The sequence below is a fragment of the Hyla sarda genome, unplaced genomic scaffold, assembly GCF_029499605.1.
Source record: "Hyla sarda isolate aHylSar1 unplaced genomic scaffold, aHylSar1.hap1 scaffold_495, whole genome shotgun sequence".
Lineage (NCBI taxonomy): Eukaryota > Metazoa > Chordata > Amphibia > Anura > Hylidae > Hyla > Hyla sarda.
The window spans coordinates 92750-119891 of NW_026610506.1; the positions used below are offsets into that span (position 1 = coordinate 92750).

The 27142-nt window shown below is 41.9% G+C and overlaps 3 pseudogenes; all 3 read left to right on the forward strand.

The window, feature by feature from the left end:
- The first annotated feature begins 5751 nt into the window (after nt 1-5751).
- Nucleotides 5752-5854, forward strand: LOC130337339 (U2 spliceosomal RNA; annotated as a pseudogene).
- Nucleotides 5855-8985: 3131 nt separating this feature from the next.
- LOC130337340 (U2 spliceosomal RNA) lies at nt 8986-9088 on the forward strand (annotated as a pseudogene).
- Nucleotides 9089-16969: 7881 nt separating this feature from the next.
- LOC130337341 (U2 spliceosomal RNA) lies at nt 16970-17072 on the forward strand (annotated as a pseudogene).
- Nucleotides 17073-27142: the final 10070 nt, after the last annotated feature.

Sequence of the window (27142 nt, forward strand, 5' to 3'; positions counted from 1 at the left end):
GAAAAAAAGAAGGTAAAAAAAAGGTGAAAACATGTTTAAAAAAGTATTTCCATCTCTCTCGCTCTATATATGTATATATATATATATATATATATATATATATATATATATATATTTAAAAGAAAAAAATATTATATATGTATATATATATATATATATATATATATACATATAGAGAGAGAGAAAGAGATAGATAGATAGATAGATAGATAGATAGATAGATACATACATACATACATACATACATACATATATATGTGTGTATTGTTGGAGTTGCAAACATGGGTGCACTTGACAAACTCAGTGCGGCTATTCCCCATTGAAAGATTGTTGCATCCAGGACCCTTAGCACTGTGATATGCTACTCAATACCACTGGCATGGCCAGGTGTAAACAACATCTGACCTTTGTTGTGTATGTAACCATGGAGATTGTGATGTCACCTAGGCCCACCAAAGAACAGCCTTGTCAGAAGCAGCACTGCCATGATCAGAAGCAGCAGCACCATAAGTTTTCAAATAAGCTGGATTTAACCAAGACAAGTGAGTCCAATAGGATGCAGGTATGTCCTCTATCCTTACAGCTTCCCGTGGCTGTTGGTTTTATACCGTTTGGGGACAGCCAAGGAGGCGTCAGCAGACAACACAGGTAAGTGTGTGCTTGTGTGTGTGTGTGTGTGTTTCCTATGCAGATCCTAAACCCAGTATCAAATGCAAGTAGGAGGAGTAAGAAGGGTTCCTGCCAAAGCCAGGTTATGGATTGCATTTAAAAAATGGTCCATCAGAGTGAAATGGACTCCCATCTTCCTGCTTAGCAATAATGATATGGGTTTAGGGCCTGCTGTGTGTACTGGTGGGTGACTGCCACCCAGCCAGAGTGTGTATGGGAGGCTGCCAGCCAGCCTACCTTCCTACAAGTAGTGATGGTGCATGTGAAGGGGACAGCGTTGGTTCCTCCCCTTTCACAGTTATCACTTCTCATTCTTCCTTTTGGCTGGTATCAAATGTGGTGTCTGTTTATATCAGTTTAATATCTGATATGTCCCCTATCTGGTAGCATATATTAAGTGCACCACCAGGGTTCAGTGTTGGAAAGAAAGATTACCTGTTTATTTACTGCTGCAGCTGCTTGCTGGCTAGTCCAGTGGGCCCCTACTGCAGGCAAAAGACAATAGGTGGTGTCGCTTGTGTCTGGCCCCTGTTGGAGCGACCAGGCACAGGACTGCTGCTGCTGAATGTCCTCTTTAATTGAATAAGCTCAGCAACCAGCACACCTGAGCAGGTTGGACATGACATGATAGGTAGCTGTCTTTCAGGTAGTGGGTGCTGAATCTTGTTAATTGACATGGGGGTGTCATTGCTGTTGATTGACCATGCATTGGTACTGTGGTATTGGAATAATAAAAACAAATGTTGCCAGCCAACCATCCATTGCAATAATGGATAGGACATCAGCTATGAGGCATTTGTTTGTACAAACTGCTGCTCACAACTAATGTTGTAATATAGTGTCTCCATCTGCTGGTGGTATTGAATAAGCAATAGTGCAATGATAGGGTCTGAAAAAGAAGAAAAATAAGAAGCAGCAGCATAGGAAAAAAGGAGGAAAGAAGGAAAACATGGAGAGAAGAAAAAAAGAAGGTTAAAAAAAAAAGGTGAAAACATGTTTAAAAAAGTATTTCCATCTCTCTCTCTCTCTCTCTCTCTCTCTCTCTCTCTCTCTCTCTCTCTCTCTCTCTCTCTATATATATATATATACATATAGAAAGAGAGAAAGAGATAGATAGATAGATAGATAGATACATACATACATACATACATACATACATACATACATACATACATACATATGTGTGTATTGTTGGAGTTGCAAACATGGGTGCACTTGACAAACTCAGTGCGGCTATTCCCCATTGAAAGATTGTTGCATCCAGGACCCTTAGCACTGTGATATGCTACTCAATACCACTGGCATGGCCAGGTGTAAACAACATCTGACCTTTGTTGTGTATGTAACCATGGAGATTGTGATGTCACCTAGGCCCACCAAAGAACAGCCTTGTCAGAAGCAGCACTGCCATGAGCAGAAGCAGCAGATCCATAGGTTTTCAAATAAGCTGGATTTAACCAAGACAAGTGAGTCCAATAGGATGCAGGTATGTCCTCTATCCTTACAGCTTCCCGTGGCTGTTGGTTTTATACCGTTTGGGGACAGCCAAGGAGGCGTCAGCAGGCAACACAGGTAAGTGTGTGCTTGTGTGTGTGTGTGTGTGTGTGTGTGTGTGTGTGTTTCCTATGCAGATCCTAAACCCAGTATCAAATGCAAGTAGGAGGAGTAAGAAGGGTTCCTGCCAAAGCCAGGTTATGGATTGCATTTAAAAATGGTCCATCAGAGTGAAATGGACTCCCATCTTCCTGCTTAGCAATAATGATATGGGTTTAGGGTCTGCTGTGTGTACTGGTGGGTGACTGCCACCCAGCCAGAGTGTGTATGGGAGGCTGCCAGCCAGCCTCCCTTCCTACAAGTAGTGATGGTGCATGTGAAGGGGACAGCGTTGGTTCCTCCCCTTTCACAGTTATCACTTCTCATTCTTCCTTTTGGCTGGTATCAAATGTGGTGTCTGTTTATATCAGTTTAATATCTGATATGTCCCCTATCTGGTAGCATATATTAAGTGCACCACCAGGGTTCAGTGTTGGAAAGAAAGATTACCTGTTTATTTGCTGCAGCTGCTTACTGGCTAGTCCAGTGGGCCCCTACTGCAGGCAAAAGACAATAGGTGGTGCCGCTTGTGTCTGGCCCCTGTTGGAGCGACCAGGCACAGGACTGCTGCTGCTGAATGTCCTCTTTAATTGAATAAGCTCAGCAACCAGCACACCTGTGCAGGTTGGACATGACATGATAGGTAGCTGTCTTTCAGGTAGTGGGTGCTGAATCTTGTTAATTGACCATGCATTGGTACTGTGGTATTGGAATAATTAAAACAAATGTTGCCAGCCAGCCATCCATTGCAATAATGGATAGGACATCAACTATGAGGCATTTGTTTGTACAAACTGCTGCTCACAACTAATGTTGTAATATAGTGTCTCCATCTGCTGGTGGTATTGAATAAGCAATAGTGCAATGATAGGGTCTGAAAAAGAAGAAAAATAAGAAGCAGCAGCATAGGAAAAAAGGAGGAAAGAAGGAAAACATGGAGAGAAGAAAAAAAGAAGGTAAAAAAAAGGTGAAAACATGTTTAAAAAAGTATTTCCTTCTCTCTCTCTCTCTCTATATATGTATATATATATATATATATATTTAAAAGAAAAAAAAATTATATATATATATATATATATATATATATATACATATAGAGAGAGAGAGAGAAAGAGATAGATAGATAGATAGATACACATACATACATACATACATACATACATACATACATACAACATACATACATATATATGTGTGTATTGTTGGAGTTGCAAACATGGGTGCACTTGACAAACTCAGTGCGGCTATTCCCCATTGAAAGATTGTTGCATCCAGGACCCTTAGCACTGTGATATGCTACTCAATACCACTGGCATGGCCAGGTGTAAACAACATCTGACCTTTGTTGTGTATGTAACCATGGAGATTGTGATGTCACCTAGGCCCACCAAAGAACAGCCTTGTCAGAAGCAGCACTGCCATGATCAGAAGCAGCAGCACCATAAGTTTTCAAATAAGCTGGATTTAACCAAGACAAGTGAGTCCAATAGGATGCAGGTATGTCCTCTATCCTTACAGCTTCCCGTGGCTGTTGGTTTTATACCGTTTGGGGACAGCCAAGGAGGCGTCAGCAGACAACACAGGTAAGTGTGTGCTTGTGTGTGTGTGTGTGTGTGTGTGTGTTTCCTATGCAGATCCTAAACCCAGTATCAAATGCAAGTAGGAGGAGTAAGAAGGGTTCCTGCCAAAGCCAGGTTATGGATTGCATTTAAAAATGGTCCATCAGAGTGAAATGGACTCCCATCTTCCTGCTTAGCAATAATGATATGGGTTTAGGGCCTGCTGTGTGTACTGGTGGGTGACTGCCACCCAGCCAGAGTGTGTATGGGAGGCTGCCAGCCAGCCTACCTTCCTACAAGTAGTGATGGTGCATGTGAAGGGGACAGCGTTGGTTCCTCCCCTTTCACAGTTATCACTTCTCATTCTTCCTTTTGGCTGGTATCAAATGTGGTGTCTGTTTATATCAGTTTAATATCTGATATGTCCCCTATCTGGTAGCATATATTAAGTGCACCACCAGGGTTCAGTGTTGGAAAGAAAGATTACCTGTTTATTTACTGCTGCAGCTGCTTGCTGGCTAGTCCAGTGGGCCCTTACTGCAGGCAAAAGACAATAGGTGGTGCCGCTTGTGTCTGGCCCCTGTTGGAGCGACCAGGCACAGGACTGCTGCTGCTGAATGTCCTCTTTAATTGAATAAGCTCAGCAACCAGCACACCTGTGCAGGTTGGACATGACATGATAGGTAGCTGTCTTTCAGGTAGTTGGTGCTGAATCTTGTTAATTGACATGGGGGTGTCATTGCTGTTGATTGACCATGCATTGGTACTGTGGTATTGGAATAATAAAAACAAATGTTGCCAGCCAACCATCCATTGCAATAATGGATAGGACATCAGCTATGAGGCATTTGTTTGTACAAACTGCTGCTCACAACTAATGTTGTAATATAGTGTCTCCATCTGCTGGTGGTATTGAATAAGCAATAGTGCAATGATAGGGTCTGAAAAAGAAGAAAAATAAGAAGCAGCAGCATAGGAAAAAAGGAGGAAAGAAGGAAAACATGGAGAGAAGAAAAAAAGAAGGTTAAAAAAAAAGGTGAAAACATGTTTAAAAAAGTATTTCCATCTCTCTCTCTCTCTCTCTCTCTCTCTCTCTCTCTCTCTCTCTCTCTCTCTATATATATATATATATACATATAGAAAGAGAGAAAGAGATAGATAGATAGATACATACATACATACATACATACATACATACATACATACATATGTGTGTATTGTTGGAGTTGCAAACATGGGTGCACTTGACAAACTCAGTGCGACTATTCCCCATTGAAAGATTGTTGCATCCAGGACCCTTAGCACTGTGATATGCTACTCAATACCACTGGCATGGCCAGGTGTAAACAACATCTGACCTTTGTTGTGTATGTAACCATGGAGATTGTGATGTCACCTAGGCCCACCAAAGAACAGCCTTGTCAGAAGCAGCACTGCCATGAGCAGAAGCAGCAGATCCATAGGTTTTCAAATAAGCTGGATTTAACCAAGACAAGTGAGTCCAATAGGATGCAGGTATGTCCTCTATCCTTACAGCTTCCCGTGGCTGTTGGTTTTATACCGTTTGGGGACAGCCAAGGAGGCGTCAGCAGGCAACACAGGTAAGTGTGTGCTTGTGTGTGTGTGTGTGTGTGTGTTTCCTATGCAGATCCTAAACCCAGTATCAAATGCAAGTAGGAGGAGTAAGAAGGGTTCCTGCCAAAGCCAGGTTATGGATTGCATTTAAAAATGGTCCATCAGAGTAAAATGGACTCCCATCTTCCTGCTTAGCAATAATGATATTGGTTTAGGGTCTGCTGTGTGTACTGGTGGGTGACTGCCACCCAGCCAGAGTGTGTATGGGAGGCTGCCAGCCAGCCTCCCTTCCTACAAGTAGTGATGGTGCATGTGAAGGGGACAGCGTTGGTTCCTCCCTTTTCACAGTTATCACTTCTCATTCTTCCTTTTGGCTGGTATCAAATGTGGTGTCTGTTTATATCAGTTTAATATCTGATATGTCCCCTATCTGGTAGCATATATTAAATGCACCACCAGGGTTCAGTGTTGGAAAGAAAGATTACCTGTTTATTTGCTGCAGCTGCTTGCTGGCTAGTCCAGTGGGCCCCTACTGCAGGCAAAAGACAATAGATGGTGCCGCTTGTGTCTGGCCCCTGTTGGAGCGACCAGGCACAGGACTGCTGCTGCTGAATGTCCTCTTTAATTGAATAAGCTCAGCAACCAGCACACCTGTGCAGGTTGGACATGACATGATAGGTAGCTGTCTTTCAGGTAGTGGGTGCTGAATCTTGTTAATTGACATGGGGGTGTCATTGCTGTTGATTGACCATGCATTGGTACTGTGGTATTGGAATAATTAAAACAAATGTTGCCAGCCAGCCATCCATTGCAATAATGGATAGGACATCAGCTATGAGGCATTTGTTTGTACAAACTGCTGCTCACGACTAATGTTGTAATATAGTGTCTCCATCTGCTGGTGGTATTGAATAAGCAATAGTGCAATGATAGGGTCTGAAAAAGGAGTAAAATAAGAAGCAGCAGCATAGGAAAAAAGGAGGAAAGAAGGAAAACATGGAGAGAAGAAAAAAAGAAGGTAAAAAAAAGGTGAAAACATGTTTAAAAAAGTATTTCCATCTCTCTCTCTCTCTATATATGTATATATATATATATATATATTTAAAAGAAAAAAAAATTATATATATATATATATATATATACACATATAGAGAGAGAGAAAGAGATAGATAGATAGATAGATAGATAGATACACATACATACATACATACAACATACATACATACATACATACATATGTGTGTATTGTTGGAGTTGCAAACATGGGTGCACTTGACAAACTCAGTGCGGCTATTCCCCATTGAAAGATTGTTGCATCCAGGACCCTTAGCACTGTGATATGCTACTCAATACCACTGGCATGGCCAGGTGTAAACAACATCTGACCTTTGTTGTGTATGTAACCATGGAGATTGTGATGTCACCTAGGCCCACCAAAGAACAGCCTTGTCAGAAGCAGCACTGCCATGATCAGAAGCAGCAGCACCATAAGTTTTCAAATAAGCTGGATTTAACCAAGACAAGTGAGTCCAATAGGATGCAGGTATGTCCTCTATCCTTACAGCTTCCCGTGGCTGTTGGTTTTATACCGTTTGGGGACAGCCAAGGAGGCGTCAGCAGGCAACACAGGTAAGTGTGTGCTTGTGTGTGTGTGTGTGTGTGTGTGTGTGTGTTTCCTATGCAGATCCTAAACCCAGTATCAAATGCAAGTAGGAGGAGTAAGAAGGGTTCCTGCCAAAGCCAGGTTATGGATTGCATTTAAAAATGGTCCATCAGAGTGAAATGGACTCCCATCTTCCTGCTTAGCAATAATGATATGGGTTTAGGGCCTGCTGTGTGTACTGGTGGGTGACTGCCACCCAGCCAGAGTGTGTATGGGAGGCTGCCAGCCAGCCAGCCTACCTTCCTACAAGTAGTGATGGTGCATGTGAAGGGGACAGCGTTGGTTCCTCCCCTTTCACAGTTATCACTTCTCATTCTTCCTTTTGGCTGGTATCAAATGTGGTGTCTGTTTATATCAGTTTACTATCTGATATGTCCCCTATCTGGTAGCATATATTAAGTGCACCACCAGGGTTCAGTGTTGGAAAGAAAGATTACCTGTTTATTTACTGCTGCAGCTGCTTGCTGGCTAGTCCAGTGGGCCCCTACTGCAGGCAAAAGACAATAGGTGGTGCCGCTTGTGTCTGGCCCCTGTTGCAGCGACCAGGCACAGGACTGCTGCTGCTGAATGTCCTCTTTAATTGAATAAGCTCAGCAACCAGCACACCTGTGCAGGTTGGACATGAGATGATAGGTAGCTGTCTTTCAGGTAGTGGGTGCTGAATCTTGTTAATTGACATGGGGGTGTCATTGCTGTTGATTGACCATGCATTGGTACTGTGGTATTGGAATAATAAAAACAAATGTTGCCAGCCAACCATCCATTGCAATAATGGATAGGACATCAGCTATGAGGCATTTGTTTGTACAAACTGCTGCTCACAACTAATGTTGTAATATAGTGTCTCCATCTGCTGGTGGTATTGAATAAGCAATAGTGCAATGATAGGGTCTGAAAAAGAAGAAAAATAAGAAGCAGCAGCATAGGAAAAAAGGAGGAAAGAAGGAAAACATGGAGAGAAGAAAAAAAGAAGGTTAAAAAAAAGGTGAAAACATGTTTAAAAAAGTATTTCCATCTCTCTCTCTCTCTATATATGTATATATATATATATATATATATATATATATATATATATATATATTTAAAAGAAAAAAAAATTATATATATATATATATATATATATATACATATAGAAAGAGAGAAAGAGATAGATAGATACATACATTACATACATTACATACATACATTACATACATACATACATACATATGTGTGTATTGTTGGAGTTGCAAACATGGGTGCACTTGACAAACTCAGTGCGGCTATTCCCCATTGAAAGATTGTTGCATCCAGGACCCTTAGCACTGTGATATGCTACTCAATACCACTGGCATGGCCAGGTGTAAACAACATCTGACCTTTGTTGTGTATGTAACCATGGAGATTGTGATGTCACCTAGGCCCACCAAAGAACAGCCTTGTCAGAAGCAGCACTGCCATGAGCAGAAGCAGCAGATCCATAGGTTTTCAAATAAGCTGGATTTAACCAAGACAAGTGAGTCCAATAGGATGCAGGTATGTCCTCTATCCTTACAGCTTCCCGTGGCTGTTGGTTTTATACCGTTTGGGGACAGCCAAGGAGGCGTCAGCAGGCAACACAGGTAAGTGTGTGCTTGTGTGTGTGTGTGTGTGTTTCCTATGCAGATCCTAAACCCAGTATCAAATGCAAGTAGGAGGAGTAAGAAGGGTTCCTGCCAAAGCCAGGTTATGGATTGCATTTAAAAATGGTCCATCAGAGTGAAATGGACTCCCATCTTCCTGCTTAGCAATAATGATATGGGTTTAGGGTCTGCTGTGTGTACTGGTGGGTGACTGCCACCCAGCCAGAGTGTGTATGGGAGGCTGCCAGCCAGCCTCCCTTCCTACAAGTAGTGATGGTGCATGTGAAGGGGACAGCGTTGGTTCCTCCCCTTTCACAGTTATCACTTCTCATTCTTCCTTTTGGCTGGTATCAAATGTGGTGTCTGTTTATATCAGTTTAATATCTGATATGTCCCCTATCTGGTAGCATATATTAAATGCACCACCAGGGTTCAGTGTTGGAAAGAAAGATTACCTGTTTATTTGCTGCAGCTGCTTGCTGGCTAGTCCAGTGGGCCCCTACTGCAGGCAAAAGACAATAGGTGGTGCCGCTTGTGTCTGGCCCCTGTTGGAGCGACCAGGCACAGGACTGCTGCTGCTGAATGTCCTCTTTAATTGAATAAGCTCAGCAACCAGCACACCTGTGCAGGTTGGACATGACATGATAGGTAGACATGATAGGCAGCTGTCTTTCAGGTTGTGGGTGCTGAATCTTGTTAATTGACATGGGGGTGTCATTGCTGTTGATTGACCATGCATTGGTACTGTGGTATTGGAATAATTAAAACAAATGTTGCCAGCCAGCCATCCATTGCAATAATGGATAGGACATCAGCTATGAGGCATTTGTTTGTACAAACTGCTGCTCACGACTAATGTTGTAATATAGTGTCTCCATCTGCTGGTGGTATTGAATAAGCAATAGTGCAATGATAGGGTCTGAAAAAGGAGTAAAATAAGAAGCAGCAGCATAGGAAAAAAGGAGGAAAGAAGGAAAACATGGAGAGAAGAAAAAAAGAAGGTAAAAAAAAGGTGAAAACATGTTTAAAAAAGTATTTCCATCTCTCTCTCTCTCTCTCTCTATATATGTATATATATATATATATATATATATATATATATATATATATATATATTTAAAAGAAAAAAATTATATATATATATATATATACATATAGAGAGAGAGAAAGAGATAGATAGATAGATAGATACACATACATACATACATACATACATACATACATACATACAACATACATACATACATATGTGTGTATTGTTGGAGTTGCAAACATGGGTGCACTTGACAAACTCAGTGCGGCTATTCCCCATTGAAAGATTGTTGCATCCAGGACCCTTAGCACTGTGATATGCTACTCAATACCACTGGCATGGCCAGGTGTAAACAACATCTGACCTTTGTTGTGTATGTAACCATGGAGATTGTGATGTCACCTAGGCCCACCAAAGAACAGCCTTGTCAGAAGCAGCACTGCCATGATCAGAAGCAGCAGCACCATAAGTTTTCAAATAAGCTGGATTTAACTAAGACAAGTGAGTCCAATAGGATGCAGGTATGTCCTCTATCCTTACAGCTTCCCGTGGCTGTTGGTTTTATACCGTTTGGGGACAGCCAAGGAGGCGTCAGCAGGCAACACAGGTAAGTGTGTGCTTGTGTGTGTGTGTGTGTGTGTGTGTGTGTGTGTGTTTCCTATGCAGATCCTAAACCCAGTATCAAATGCAAGTAGGAGGAGTAAGAAGGGTTCCTGCCAAAGCCAGGTTATGGATTGCATTTAAAAATGGTCCATCAGAGTGAAATGGACTCCCATCTTCCTGCTTAGCAATAATGATATGGGTTTAGGGCCTGCTGTGTGTACTGGTGGGTGACTGCCACCCAGCCAGAGTGTGTATGGGAGGCTGCCAGCCAGCCTACCTTCCTACAAGTAGTGATGGTGCATGTGAAGGGGACAGCGTTGGTTCCTCCCCTTTCACAGTTATCACTTCTCATTCTTCCTTTTGGCTGGTATCAAATGTGGTGTCTGTTTATATCAGTTTAATATCTGATATGTCCCCTATCTGGTAGCATATATTAAGTGCACCACCAGGGTTCAGTGTTGGAAAGAAAGATTACCTGTTTATTTGCTGCAGCTGCTTGCTGGCTAGTCCAGTGGGCCCCTACTGCAGGCAAAAGACAATAGGTGGTGCCGCTTGTGTCTGGCCCCTGTTGGAGCGACCAGGCACAGGACTGCTGCTGCTGAATGTCCTCTTTAATTGAATAAGCTCAGCAACCAGCACACCTGTGCAGGTTGGACATGACATGATAGGTAGCTGTCTTTCAGGTAGTGGGTGCTGAATCTTGTTAATTGACCATGCATTGGTACTGTGGTATTGGAATAATTAAAACAAATGTTGCCAGCCAGCCATCCATTGCAATAATGGATAGGACATCAGCTATGAGGCATTTGTTTGTACAAACTGCTGCTCACAACTAATGTTGTAATATAGTGTCTCCATCTGCTGGTGGTATTGAATAAGCAATAGTGCAATGATAGGGTCTGAAAAAGAAGAAAAATAAGAAGCAGCAGCATAGGAAAAAAGGAGGAAAGAAGGAAAACATGGAGAGAAGAAAAAAAGAAGGTAAAAAAAAGGTGAAAACATGTTTAAAAAAGTATTTCCATCTCTCTCTCTATATATATGTATATATATATATATATATATATATATATATATATTTAAAAGAAAAAAAAATTATATATATATATATATATATATATATATATATATATATATATATACATATAGAGAGAGAGAAAGAGATAGGTAGATAGATAGATAGATACACATACATACATACATACATACATATATATGTGTGTATTGTTGGAGTTGCAAACATGGGTGCACTTGACAAACTCAGTGCGGCTATTCCCCATTGAAAGATTGTTGCATCCAGGACCCTTAGCACTGTGATATGCTACTCAATACCACTGGCATGGCCAGGTGTAAACAACATCTGACCTTTGTTGTGTATGTAACCATGGAGATTGTGATGTCACCTAGGCCCACCAAAGAACAGCCTTGTCAGAAGCAGCACTGCCATGATCAGAAGCAGCAGCACCATAAGTTTTCAAATAAGCTGGATTTAACCAAGACAAGTGAGTCCAATAGGATGCAGGTATGTCCTCTATCCTTACAGCTTCCCGTGGCTGTTGGTTTTATACCGTTTGGGGACAGCCAAGGAGGCGTCAGCAGACAACACAGGTAAGTGTGTGCTTGTGTGTGTGTGTGTGTGTTTCCTATGCAGATCCTAAACCCAGTATCAAATGCAAGTAGGAGGAGTAAGAAGGGTTCCTGCCAAAGCCAGGTTATGGATTGCATTTAAAAATGGTCCATCAGAGTGAAATGGACTCCCATCTTCCTGCTTAGCAATAATGATATGGGTTTAGGGCCTGCTGTGTGTACTGGTGGGTGACTGCCACCCAGCCAGAGTGTGTATGGGAGGCTGCCAGCCAGCCTACCTTCCTACAAGTAGTGATGGTGCATGTGAAGGGGACAGCGTTGGTTCCTCCCCTTTCACAGTTATCACTTCTCATTCTTCCTTTTGGCTGGTATCAAATGTGGTGTCTGTTTATATCAGTTTAATATCTGATATGTCTCCTATCTGGTAGCATATATTAAGTGCACCACCAGGGTTCAGTGTTGGAAAGAAAGATTACCTGTTTATTTACTGCTGCAGCTGCTTGCTGGCTAGTCCAATGGGCCCCTACTGCAGGCAAAAGACAATAGGTGGTGCCGCTTGTGTCTGGCCCCTGTTGGAGCGACCAGGCACAGGACTGCTGCTGCTGAATGTCCTCTTTAATTGAATAAGCTCAGCAACCAGCACACCTGAGCAGGTTGGACATGACATGATAGGTAGCTGTCTTTCAGGTAGTGGGTGCTGAATCTTGTTAATTGACATGGGGGTGTCATTGCTGTTGATTGACCATGCATTGGTACTGTGGTATTGGAATAATAAAAACAAATGTTGCCAGCCAACCATCCATTGCAATAATGGATAGGACATCAGCTATGAGGCATTTGTTTGTACAAACTGCTGCTCACAACTAATGTTGTAATTTAGTGTCTCCATCTGCTGGTGGTATTGAATAAGCAATAGTGCAATGATAGGGTCTGAAAAAGAAGAAAAATAAGAAGCAGCAGCATAGGAAAAAAGGAGGAAAGAAGGAAAACAGGGAGAGAAGAAAAAAAGAAGGTTAAAAAAAAAGGTGAAAACATGTTTAAAAAAGTATTTCCATCTCTCTCTCTCTCTCTCTCTCTCTATATATATATATATATATATATATATATATACATATAGAAAGAGAGAAAGAGATAGATAGATAGATAGATAGATAGATAGATAGATAGATACATACATACATACATACATACATACATATGTGTGTATTGTTGGAGTTGCAAACATGGGTGCACTTGACAAACTCAGTGCGGCTATTCCCCATTGAAAGATTGTTGCATCCAGGACCCTTAGCACTGTGATATGCTACTCAATACCACTGGCATGGCCAGGTGTAAACAACATCTGACCTTTGTTGTGTATGTAACCATGGAGATTGTGATGTCACCTAGGCCCACCAAAGAACAGCCTTGTCAGAAGCAGCACTGCCATGATCAGAAGCAGCAGCACCATAAGTTTTCAAATAAGCTGGATTTAACTAAGACAAGTGAGTCCAATAGGATGCAGGTATGTCCTCTATCCTTACAGCTTCCCGTGGCTGTTGGTTTTATACCGTTTGGGGACAGCCAAGGAGGCGTCAGCAGGCAACACAGGTAAGTGTGTGCTTGTGTGTGTGTGTGTGTGTGTGTGTGTGTGTTTCCTATGCAGATCCTAAACCCAGTATCAAATGCAAGTAGGAGGAGTAAGAAGGGTTCCTGCCAAAGCCAGGTTATGGATTGCATTTAAAAATGGTCCATCAGAGTGAAATGGACTCCCATCTTCCTGCTTAGCAATAATGATATGGGTTTAGGGCCTGCTGTGTGTACTGGTGGGTGACTGCCACCCAGCCAGAGTGTGTATGGGAGGCTGCCAGCCAGCCTACCTTCCTACAAGTAGTGATGGTGCATGTGAAGGGGACAGCGTTGGTTCCTCCCCTTTCACAGTTATCACTTCTCATTCTTCCTTTTGGCTGGTATCAAATGTGGTGTCTGTTTATATCAGTTTAATATCTGATATGTCCCCTATCTGGTAGCATATATTAAGTGCACCACCAGGGTTCAGTGTTGGAAAGAAAGATTACCTGTTTATTTGCTGCAGCTGCTTGCTGGCTAGTCCAGTGGGCCCCTACTGCAGGCAAAAGACAATAGGTGGTGCCGCTTGTGTCTGGCCCCTGTTGGAGCGACCAGGCACAGGACTGCTGCTGCTGAATGTCCTCTTTAATTGAATAAGCTCAGCAACCAGCACACCTGTGCAGGTTGGACATGACATGATAGGTAGCTGTCTTTCAGGTAGTGGGTGCTGAATCTTGTTAATTGACCATGCATTGGTACTGTGGTATTGGAATAATTAAAACAAATGTTGCCAGCCAGCCATCCATTGCAATAATGGATAGGACATCAGCTATGAGGCATTTGTTTGTACAAACTGCTGCTCACAACTAATGTTGTAATATAGTGTCTCCATCTGCTGGTGGTATTGAATAAGCAATAGTGCAATGATAGGGTCTGAAAAAGAAGAAAAATAAGAAGCAGCAGCATAGGAAAAAAGGAGGAAAGAAGGAAAACATGGAGAGAAGAAAAAAAGAAGGTAAAAAAAAGGTGAAAACATGTTTAAAAAAGTATTTCCATCTCTCTCTCTCTATATATGTATATATATATATATATATATATATATATTTAAAAGAAAAAAAAATTATATATATATATATATATATATATATATATATATATATATATACATATAGAGAGAGAGAAAGAGATAGGTAGATAGATAGATAGATACACATACATACATACATACATACATATATATGTGTGTATTGTTGGAGTTGCAAACATGGGTGCACTTGACAAACTCAGTGCGGCTATTCCCCATTGAAAGATTGTTGCATCCAGGACCCTTAGCACTGTGATATGCTACTCAATACCACTGGCATGGCCAGGTGTAAACAACATCTGACCTTTGTTGTGTATGTAACCATGGAGATTGTGATGTCACCTAGGCCCACCAAAGAACAGCCTTGTCAGAAGCAGCACTGCCATGATCAGAAGCAGCAGCACCATAAGTTTTCAAATAAGCTGGATTTAACCAAGACAAGTGAGTCCAATAGGATGCAGGTATGTCCTCTATCCTTACAGCTTCCCGTGGCTGTTGGTTTTATACCGTTTGGGGACAGCCAAGGAGGCGTCAGCAGACAACACAGGTAAGTGTGTGCTTGTGTGTGTGTGTGTGTGTGTGTGTGTGTGTTTCCTATGCAGATCCTAAACCCAGTATCAAATGCAAGTAGGAGGAGTAAGAAGGGTTCCTGCCAAAGCCAGGTTATGGATTGCATTTAAAAATGGTCCATCAGAGTGAAATGGACTCCCATCTTCCTGCTTAGCAATAATGATATGGGTTTAGGGCCTGCTGTGTGTACTGGTGGGTGACTGCCACCCAGCCAGAGTGTGTATGGGAGGCTGCCAGCCAGCCTACCTTCCTACAAGTAGTGATGGTGCATGTGAAGGGGACAGCGTTGGTTCCTCCCCTTTCACAGTTATCACTTCTCATTCTTCCTTTTGGCTGGTATCAAATGTGGTGTCTGTTTATATCAGTTTAATATCTGATATGTCTCCTATCTGGTAGCATATATTAAGTGCACCACCAGGGTTCAGTGTTGGAAAGAAAGATTACCTGTTTATTTACTGCTGCAGCTGCTTGCTGGCTAGTCCAATGGGCCCCTACTGCAGGCAAAAGACAATAGGTGGTGCCGCTTGTGTCTGGCCCCTGTTGGAGCGACCAGGCACAGGACTGCTGCTGCTGAATGTCCTCTTTAATTGAATAAGCTCAGCAACCAGCACACCTGAGCAGGTTGGACATGACATGATAGGTAGCTGTCTTTCAGGTAGTGGGTGCTGAATCTTGTTAATTGACATGGGGGTGTCATTGCTGTTGATTGACCATGCATTGGTACTGTGGTATTGGAATAATAAAAACAAATGTTGCCAGCCAACCATCCATTGCAATAATGGATAGGACATCAGCTATGAGGCATTTGTTTGTACAAACTGCTGCTCACAACTAATGTTGTAATTTAGTGTCTCCATCTGCTGGTGGTATTGAATAAGCAATAGTGCAATGATAGGGTCTGAAAAAGAAGAAAAATAAGAAGCAGCAGCATAGGAAAAAAGGAGGAAAGAAGGAAAACAGGGAGAGAAGAAAAAAAGAAGGTTAAAAAAAAAGGTGAAAACATGTTTAAAAAAGTATTTCCATCTCTCTCTCTCTCTCTCTCTCTCTCTCTCTCTCTCTCTCTCTCTATATATATATATATATATATATATACATATAGAAAGAGAGAAAGAGATAGATAGATAGATAGATAGATAGATACATACATACATACATACATACATACATATGTGTGTATTGTTGGAGTTGCAAACATGGGTGCACTTGACAAACTCAGTGCGGCTATTCCCCATTGAAAGATTGTTGCATCCAGGACCCTTAGCACTGTGATATGCTACTCAATACCACTGGCATGGCCAGGTGTAAACAACATCTGACCTTTGTTGTGTATGTAACCATGGAGATTGTGATGTCACCTAGGCCCACCAAAGAACAGCCTTGTCAGAAGCAGCACTGCCATGAGCAGAAGCAGCAGATCCATAGGTTTTCAAATAAGCTGGATTTAACCAAGACAAGTGAGTCCAATAGGATGCAGGTATGTCCTCTATCCTTACAGCTTCCCGTGGCTGTTGGTTTTATACCGTTTGGGGACAGCCAAGGAGGCGTCAGCAGGCAACACAGGTAAGTGTGTGCTTGTGTGTGTGTGTGTGTGTGTTTCCTATGCAGATCCTAAACCCAGTATCAAATGCAAGTAGGAGGAGTAAGAAGGGTTCCTGCCAAAGCCAGGTTATGGATTGCATTTAAAAATGGTCCATCAGAGTGAAATGGACTCCCATCTTCCTGCTTAGCAATAATGATATGGGTTTAGGGTCTGCTGTGTGTACTGGTGGGTGACTGCCACCCAGCCAGAGTGTGTATGGGAGGCTGCCAGCCAGCCTCCCTTCCTACAAGTAGTGATGGTGCATGTGAAGGGGACAGCGTTGGTTCCTCCCCTTTCACAGTTATCACTTCTCATTCTTCCTTTTGGCTGGTATCAAATGTGGTGTCTGTTTATATCAGTTTAATATCTGATATGTCCCCTATCTGGTAGCATATATTAAATGCACCACCAGGGTTCAGTGTTGGAAAGAAAGATTACCTGTTTATTTGCTGCAGCTGCTTGCTGGCTAGTCCAGTGGGCCCCTACTGCAGGCAAAAGACAATAGGTGGTGCCGCTTGTGTCTGGCCCCTGTTGGAGCGACCAGGCACAGGACTGCTGCTGCTGAATGTCCTCTTTAATTGAATAAGCTCAGCAACCAGCACACCTGTGCAGGTTGGACATGACATGATAGGTAGACATGATAGGTAGCTGTCTTTCAGGTTGTGGGTGCTGAATCTTGTTAATTGACATGGGGGTGTCATTGCTGTTGATTGACCATGCATTGGTACTGTGGTATTGGAATAATTAAAACAAATGTTGCCAGCCAGCCATCCATTGCAATAATGGATAGGACATCAGCTATGAGGCATTTGTTTGTACAAACTGCTGCTCACGACTAATGTTGTAATATAGTGTCTCCATCTGCTGGTGGTATTGAATAAGCAATAGTGCAATGATAGGGTCTGAAAAAGGAGTAAAATAAGAAGCAGCAGCATAGGAAAAAAGGAGGAAAGAAGGAAAACATGGAGAGAAGAAAAAAAGAAGGTAAAAAAAAGGTGAAAACATGTTTAAAAAAGTATTTCCATCTCTCTCTCTCTCTCTATATATATGTATATATATATATATATATATATATATATATATATTTAAAAGAAAAAAAATTATATATATATATATATATATATACATATAGAGAGAGAGAAAGAGATAGATAGATAGATAGATACACATACATACATACATACATACATACATACATACATACAACATACATACATACATACATATGTGTGTATTGTTGGAGTTGCAAACATGGGTGCACTTGACAAACTCAGTGCGGCTATTCCCCATTGAAAGATTGTTGCATCCAGGACCCTTAGCACTGTGATATGCTACTCAATACCACTGGCATGGCCAGGTGTAAACAACATCTGACCTTTGTTGTGTATGTAACCATGGAGATTGTGATGTCACCTAGGCCCACCAAAGAACAGCCTTGTCAGAAGCAGCACTGCCATGATCAGAAGCAGCAGCACCATAAGTTTTCAAATAAGCTGGATTTAACCAAGACAAGTGAGTCCAATAGGATGCAGGTATGTCCTCTATCCTTACAGCTTCCCGTGGCTGTTGGTTTTATACCGTTTGGGGACAGCCAAGGAGGCGTCAGCAGGCAACACAGGTAAGTGTGTGCTTGTGTGTGTGTGTGTGTGTGTGTGTGTGTGTGTGTTTCCTATGCAGATCCTAAACCCAGTATCAAATGCAAGTAGGAGGAGTAAGAAGGGTTCCTGCCAAAGCCAGGTTATGGATTGCATTTAAAAATGGTCCATCAGAGTGAAATGGACTCCCATCTTCCTGCTTAGCAATAATGATATGGGTTTAGGGCCTGCTGTGTGTACTGGTGGGTGACTGCCACCCAGCCAGAGTGTGTATGGGAGGGTGCCAGCCAGCCTACCTTCCTACAAGTAGTGATGGTGCATGTGAAGGGGACAGCGTTGGTTCCTCCCCTTTCACAGTTATCACTTCTCATTCTTCCTTTTGGCTGGTATCAAATGTGGTGTCTGTTTATATCAGTTTACTATCTGATATGTCCCCTATCTGGTAGCATATATTAAGTAACCACCAGGGTTTAGTGTTGGAAAGAAAGATTACCTGTTTATTTACTGCTGCTGCAGCTGCTTGCTGGCTAGTCCAGTGGGCCCCTACTGCAGGCAAAAGACAATAGGTGGTGCCGCTTGTGTCTGGCCCCTGTTGCAGCGACCAGGCACAGGACTGCTGCTGCTGAATGTCCTCTTTAATTGAATAAGCTCAGCAACCAGCACACCTGTGCAGGTTGGACATGACATGATAGGTAGCTGTCTTTCAGGTAGTGGGTGCTGAATCTTGTTAATTGACATGGGGGTGTCATTGCTGTTGATTGACCATGCATTGGTACTGTGGTATTGGAATAATAAAAACAAATGTTGCCAGCCAACCATCCATTGCAATAATGGATAGGACATCAGCTATGAGGCATTTGTTTGTACAAACTGCTGCTCACAACTAATGTTGTAATATAGTGTCTCCATCTGCTGGTGGTATTGAATAAGCAATAGTGCAATGATAGGGTCTGAAAAAGAAGAAAAATAAGAAGCAGCAGCATAGGAAAAAAGGAGGAAAGAAGGAAAACATGGAGAGAAGAAAAAAAGAAGGTTAAAAAAAAAGGTGAAAACATGTTTAAAAAGGTATTTCCATCTCTCTCTCTCTCTATATATGTATATATATATATATATATATATATATTTAAAAGAAAAAAAAATTATATATATATATATATATATATATATATATATATACATATAGAAAGAGAGAAAGAGATAGATAGATAGATAGATACATACATACATACATACATACATTACATACATTACATACATTACATACATTACATACATACATACATACATACATATGTGTGTATTGTTGGAGTTGCAAACATGGGTGCACTTGACAAACTCAGTGCGGCTATTCCCCATTGAAAGATTGTTGCATCCAGGACCCTTAGCAGTGTGATATGCTACTCAATACCACTGGCATGGCCAGGTGTAAACAACATCTGACCTTTGTTGTGTATGTAACCATGGAGATTGTGATGTCACCTAGGCCCACCAAAGAACAGCCTTGTCAGAAGCAGCACTGCCATGAGCAGAAGCAGCAGATCCATAGGTTTTCAAATAAGCTGGATTTAACCAAGACAAGTGAGTCCAATAGGATGCAGGTATGTCCTCTATCCTTACAGCTTCCCGTGGCTGTTGGTTTTATACCGTTTGGGGACAGCCAAGGAGGCGTCAGCAGGCAACACAGGTAAGTGTGTGCTTGTGTGTGTGTGTGTGTGTTTCCTATGCAGATCCTAAACCCAGTATCAAATGCAAGTAGGAGGAGTAAGAAGGGTTCCTGCCAAAGCCAGGTTATGGATTGCATTTAAAAATGGTCCATCAGAGTGAAATGGACTCCCATCTTCCTGCTTAGCAATAATGATATGGGTTTAAGGTCTGCTGTGTGTACTGGTGGGTGACTGCCACCCAGCCTGAGTGTGTATGGGAGGCTGCCAGCCAGCCTCCCTTCCTACAAGTAGTGATGGTGCATGTGAAGGGGACAGCGTTGGTTCCTCCCCTTTCACAGTTATCACTTCTCATTTTTCCTTTTGGCTGGTATCAAATGTGGTGTCTGTTTATATCAGTTTAATATCTGATATGTCCCCTATCTGGTAGCATATATTAAGTGCACCACCAGGGTTCAGTGTTGGAAAGAAAGATTACCTGTTTATTTGCTGCAGCTGCTTGCTGGCTAGTCCAGTGGGCCCCTACTGCAGGCAAAAGACAATAGGTGATGCCGCTTGTGTCTGGCCCCTGTTGGAGCGACCAGGCACAGGACTGCTGCTGCTGAATGTCCTCTTTAATTGAATAAGCTCAGCAACCAGCACACCTGTGCAGGTTGGACATGACATGATAGGTAGCTGTCTTTCAGGTAGTGGGTGCTGAATCTTGTTAATTGACCATGCATTGGTACTGTGGTATTGGAATAATTAAAACAAATGTTGCCAGCCAGCCATCCATTGCAATAATGGATAGGACATCAGCTATGAGGCATTTGTTTGTACAAACTGCTGCTCACAACTAATGTTGTAATATAGTGTCTCCATCTGCTGGTGGTATTGAATAAGCAATAGTGCAATGATAGGGTCTGAAAAAGAAGAAAAATAAGAAGCAGCAGCATAGGAAAAAAGGAGGAAAGAAGGAAAACATGGAGAGAAGAAAAAAAGAAGGTAAAAAAAAGGTGAAAACATGTTTAAAAAAGTATTTCCATCTCTCTCTCTATATATATGTATATATATATATATATATATATATATATATATATTTAAAAGAAAAAAAAATTATATATATATATATATATATATATACATATAGAGAGAAAGAGATAGATAGATAGATAGATAGATAGATAGATACACATACATACATACATACATACATACATACATACATACAACATACATACATATATATGTGTGTATTGTTGGAGTTGCAAACATGGGTGCACTTGACAAACTCAGTGCGGCTATTCCCCATTGAAAGATTGTTGCATCCAGGACCCTTAGCACTGTGATATGCTACTCAATACCACTGGCATGGCCTGGTGTAAACAACATCTGACCTTTGTTGTGTATGTAACCATGGAGATTGTGATGTCACCTAGGCCCACCAAAGAACAGCCTTGTCAGAAGCAGCACTGCCATGATCAGAAGCAGCAGCACCATAAGTTTTCAAATAAGCTGGATTTAACCAAGACAAGTGAGTCCAATAGGATGCAGGTATGTCCTCTATCCTTACAGCTTCCCGTGGCTGTTGGTTTTATACCGTTTGGGGACAGCCAAGGAGGCGTCAGCAGGCAACACAGGTAAGTGTGTGCTTGTGTGTGTGTGTGTGTGTGTGTGTGTGTGTTTCCTATGCAGATCCTAAACCCAGTATCAAATGCAAGTAGGAGGAGTAAGAAGGGTTCCTGCCAAAGCCAGGTTATGGATTGCATTTAAAAATGGTCCATCAGAGTGAAATGGACTCCCATCTTCCTGCTTAGCAATAATGATATGGGTTTAGGGCCTGCTGTGTGTACTGGTGGGTGACTGCCACCCAGCCAGAGTGTGTATGGGAGGCTGCCAGCCAGCCTACCTTCCTACAAGTAGTGATGGTGCATGTGAAGGGGACAGCGTTGGTTCCTCCCCTTTCACAGTTATCACTTCTCATTCTTCCTTTTGGCTGGTATCAAATGTGGTGTCTGTTTATATCAGTTTAATATCTGATATGTCCCCTATCTGGTAGCATATATTAAGTGCACCACCAGGGTTCAGTGTTGGAAAGAAAGATTACCTGTTTATTTGCTGCTGCAGCTGCTTGCTGGCTAGTCCAGTGGGCCCCTACTGCAGGCAAAAGACAATAGGTGGTGTCGCTTGTGTCTGGCCCCTGTTGGAGCGACCAGGCACAGGACTGCTGCTGCTGAATGTCCTCTTTAATTGAATAAGCTCAGCAACCAGCACACCTGAGCAGGTTGGACATGACATGATAGGTAGCTGTCTTTCAGGTAGTGGGTGCTGAATCTTGTTAATTGACATGGGGGTGTCATTGCTGTTGATTGACCATGCATTGGTACTGTGGTATTGGAATAATAAAAACAAATGTTGCCAGCCAACCATCCATTGCAATAATGGATAGGACATCAGCTATGAGGCATTTGTTTGTACAAACTGCTGCTCACAACTAATGTTGTAATATAGTGTCTCCATCTGCTGGTGGTATTGAATAAGCAATAGTGCAATGATAGGGTCTGAAAAAGAAGAAAAATAAGAAGCAGCAGCATAGGAAAAAAGGAGGAAAGAAGGAAAACATGGAGAGAAGAAAAAAAGAAGGTTAAAAAAAAAGGTGAAAACATGTTTAAAAAAGTATTTCCATCTCTCTCTCTCTATATATATGTATATATATATATATATATATATATATATATATATATTTAAAAGAAAAAAAAAAAAAATATATATATATATATACATATAGAAAGAGAGAAAGAGATAGATAGATAGATAGATAGATAGATAGATACATACATACATACATACATTACATACATTACATACTTACATACTTACATACTTACATACATACATACATATGTGTGTATTGTTGGAGTTGCAAACATGGGTGAACTTGACAAACTCAGTGCGGCTATTCCCCATTGAAAGATTGTTGCATCCAGGACCCTTAGCAGTGTGATATGCTACTCAATACCACTGGCATGGCCAGGTGTAAACAACATCTGACCTTTGTTGTGTATGTAACCATGGAGATTGTGATGTCACCTAGGCCCACCAAAGAACAGCCTTGTCAGAAGCAGCACTGCCATGAGCAGAAGCAGCAGATCCATAGGTTTTCAAATAAGCTGGATTTAACCAAGACAAGTGAGTCCAATAGGATGCAGGTATGTCCTCTATCCTTACAGCTTCCCGTGGCTGTTGGTTTTATACCGTTTGGGGACAGCCAAGGAGGCGTCAGCAGGCAACACAGGTAAGTGTGTGCTTGTGTGTGTGTGTGTTTCCTATGCAGATCCTAAACCCAGTATCAAATGCAAGTAGGAGGAGTAAGAAGGGTTCCTGCCAAAGCCAGGTTATGGATTGCATTTAAAAATGGTCCATCAGAGTGAAATGGACTCCCATCTTCCTGCTTAGCAATAATGATATGGGTTTAGGGTCTGCTGTGTGTACTGGTGGGTGACTGCCACCCAGCCAGAGTGTGTATGGGAGGCTGCCAGCCAGCCTCCCTTCCTACAAGTCGTGATGGTGCATGTGAAGGGGACAGCGTTGGTTCCTCCCCTTTCACAGTTATCACTTCTCATTCTTCCTTTTGGCTGGTATCAAATGTGGTGTCTGTTTATATCAGTTTAATATCTGATATGTCCCCTATCTGGTAGCATATATTAAGTGCACCACCAGGGTTCAGTGTTGGAAAGAAAGATTACCTGTTTATTTGCTGCAGCTGCTTGCTGGCTAGTCCAGTGGGCCCCTACTGCAGGCAAAAGGCAATAGGTGGTGCCGCTTGTGTCTGGCCCCTGTTGGAGCGACCAGGCACAGGACTGCTGCTGCTGAATGTCCTCTTTAATTGAATAAGCTCAGCAACCAGCACACCTGTGTAGGTTGGACATGACATGATAGGTAGCTGTCTTTCAGGTAGTGGGTGCTGAATCTTGTTAATTGACATGGGGGTGTCATTGCTGTTGATTGACCATGCATTGGTACTGTGGTATTGGAATAATTAAAACAAATGTTGCCAGCCAGCCATCCATTGCAATAATGGATAGGACATCAGCTATGAGGCATTTGTTTGTACAAACTGCTGCTCACGACTAATGTTGTAATATAGTGTCTCCATCTGCTGGTGGTATTGAATAAGCAATAGTGCAATGATAGGGTCTGAAAAAGGAGTAAAATAAGAAGCAGCAGCATAGGAAAAAAGGAGGAAAGAAGGAAAACATGGAGAGAAGAAAAAAAGAAGGTAAAAAAAAGGTGAAAACATGTTTAAAAAAGTATTTCCATCTCTCTCTCTCTATATATATGTATATATATATATATATATATATATATATATATTTAAAAGAAAAAAAAATTATATATGTATATATATATATATACATATAGAGAGAGAGAAAGAGATAGATAGATAGATAGATACACATACATACATACATACATACATACATACATACATACATACAACATACATACATACATACATATGTGTGTATTGTTGGAGTTGCAAACATGGGTGCACTTGACAAACTCAGTGCGGCTATTCCCCATTGAAAGATTGTTGCATCCAGGACCCTTAGCACTGTGATATGCTACTCAATACCACTGGCATGGCCAGGTGTAAACAACATCTGACCTTTGTTGTGTATGTAACCATGGAGATTGTGATGTCACCTAGGCCCACCAAAGAACAGCCTTGTCAGAAGCAGCACTGCCATGATCAGAAGCAGCAGCACCATAAGTTTTCAAATAAGCTGGATTTAACCAAGACAAGTGAGTCCAATAGGATGCAGGTATTTCCTCTATCCTTACAGCTTCCCGTGGCTGTTGGTTTTATACCGTTTGGGGACAGCCAAGGAGGCGTCAGCAGGCAACACAGGTAAGTGTGTGCTTGTGTGTGTGTGTGTGTGTGTGTTTCCTATGCAGATCCTAAACCCAGTATCAAATGCAAGTAGGAGGAGTAAGAAGGGTTCCTGCCAAAGCCAGGTTATGGATTGCATTTAAAAATGGTCCATCAGAGTGAAATGGACTCCCATCTTCCTGCTTAGCAATAATGATATGGGTTTAGGGCCTGCTGTGTGTACTGGTGGGTGACTGCCACCCAGCCAGAGTGTGTATGGGAGGCTGCCAGCCAGCCTACCTTCCTACAAGTAGTGATGGTGCATGTGAAGGGGACAGCGTTGGTTCCTCCCCTTTCACAGTTATCACTTCTCATTCTTCCTTTTGGCTGGTATCAAATGTGGTGTCTGTTTATATCAGTTTACTATCTGATATGTCCCCTATCTGGTAGCATATATTAAGTGCACCACCAGGGTTCAGTGTTGGAAAGAAAGATTACCTGTTTATTTACTGCTGCAGCTGCTTGCTGGCTAGTCCAGTGGGCCCCTACTGCAGGCAAAAGACAATAGGTGGTGCCGCTTGTGTCTGGCCCCTGTTGGAGCGACCAGGCACAGGACTGCTGCTGCTGAATGTCCTCTTTAATTGAATAAGCTCAGCAACCAGCACACCTGTGCAGGTTGGACATGACATGATAGGTAGCTGTCTTTCAGGTAGTGGGTGCTGAATCTTGTTAATTGACATGGGGGTGTCATTGCTGTTGATTGACCATGCATTGGTACTGTGGTATTGGAATAATTAAAACAAATGTTGCCAGCCAACCATCCATTGCAATAATGGATAGGACATCAGCTATGAGGCATTTGTTTGTACAAACTGCTGCTCACAACTAATGTTGTAATATAGTGTCTCCATCTGCTGGTGGTATTGAATAAGCAATAGTGCAATGATAGGGTCTGAAAAAGAAGAAAAATAAGAAGCAGCAGCATAGGAAAAAAGGAGGAAAGAAGGAAAACATGGAGAGAAGAAAAAAAGAAGGTTAAAAAAAAAGGTGAAAACATGTTTAAAAAAGTATTTCCATCTCTCTCTCTATATATATATGTATATATATATATATATATTTAAAAGAAAAAAAAAAAATATATATATATATATATATATATATATATATACATATAGAAAGAGAGAAAGAGATAGATAGATAGATACATACATACATACATACATACATTACATACATTACATACATTACATACATTACATACATACATACATACATATGTGTGTATTGTTGGAGTTGCAAACATGGGTGCACTTGACAAACTCAGTGCGGCTATTCCCCATTGAAAGATTGTTGCATCCAGGACCCTTAGCAGTGTGATATGCTACTCAATACCACTGGCATGGCCAGGTGTAAACAACATCTGACCTTTGTTGTGTATGTAACCATGGAGATTGTGATGTCACCTAGGCCCACCAAAGAACAGCCTTGTCAGAAGCAGCACTGCCATGAGCAGAAGCAGCAGATCCATAGGTTTTCAAATAAGCTGGATTTAACCAAGACAAGTGAGTCCAATAGGATGCAGGTATGTCCTCTATCCTTACAGCTTCCCGTGGCTGTTGGTTTTATACCGTTTGGGGACAGCCAAGGAGGCGTCAGCAGGCAACACAGGTAAGTGTGTGCTTGTGTGTGTGTGTGTGTGTGTGTTTCCTATGCAGATCCTAAACCCAGTATCAAATGCAAGTAGGAGGAGTAAGAAGGGTTCCTGCCAAAGCCAGGTTATGGATTGCATTTAAAAATGGTCCATCAGAGTGAAATGGACTCCCATCTTCCTGCTTAGCAATAATGATATGGGTTTAGGGTCTGCTGTGTGTACTGGTGGGTGACTGCCACCCAGCCAGAGTGTGTATGGGAGGCTGCCAGCCAGCCTCCCTTCCTACAAGTAGTGATGGTGCATGTGAAGGGGACAGCGTTGGTTCCTCCCCTTTCACAGTTATCACTTCTCATTCTTCCTTTTGGCTGGTATCAAATGTGGTGTCTGTTTATATCAGTTTAATATCTGATATGTCCCCTATCTGGTAGCATATATTAAGTGCACCACCAGGGTTCAGTGTTGGAAAGAAAGATTACCTGTTTATTTGCTGCAGCTGCTTGCTGGCTAGTCCAGTGGGCCCCTACTGCAGGCAAAAGACAATAGGTGGTGCCGCTTGTGTCTGGCCCCTGTTGGAGCGACCAGGCACAGGACTGCTGCTGCTGAATGTCCTCTTTAATTGAATAAGCTCAGCAACCAGCACACCTGTGCAGGTTGGACATGACATGATAGGTAGCTGTCTTTCAGGTAGTGGGTGCTGAATCTTGTTAATTGACCATGCATTG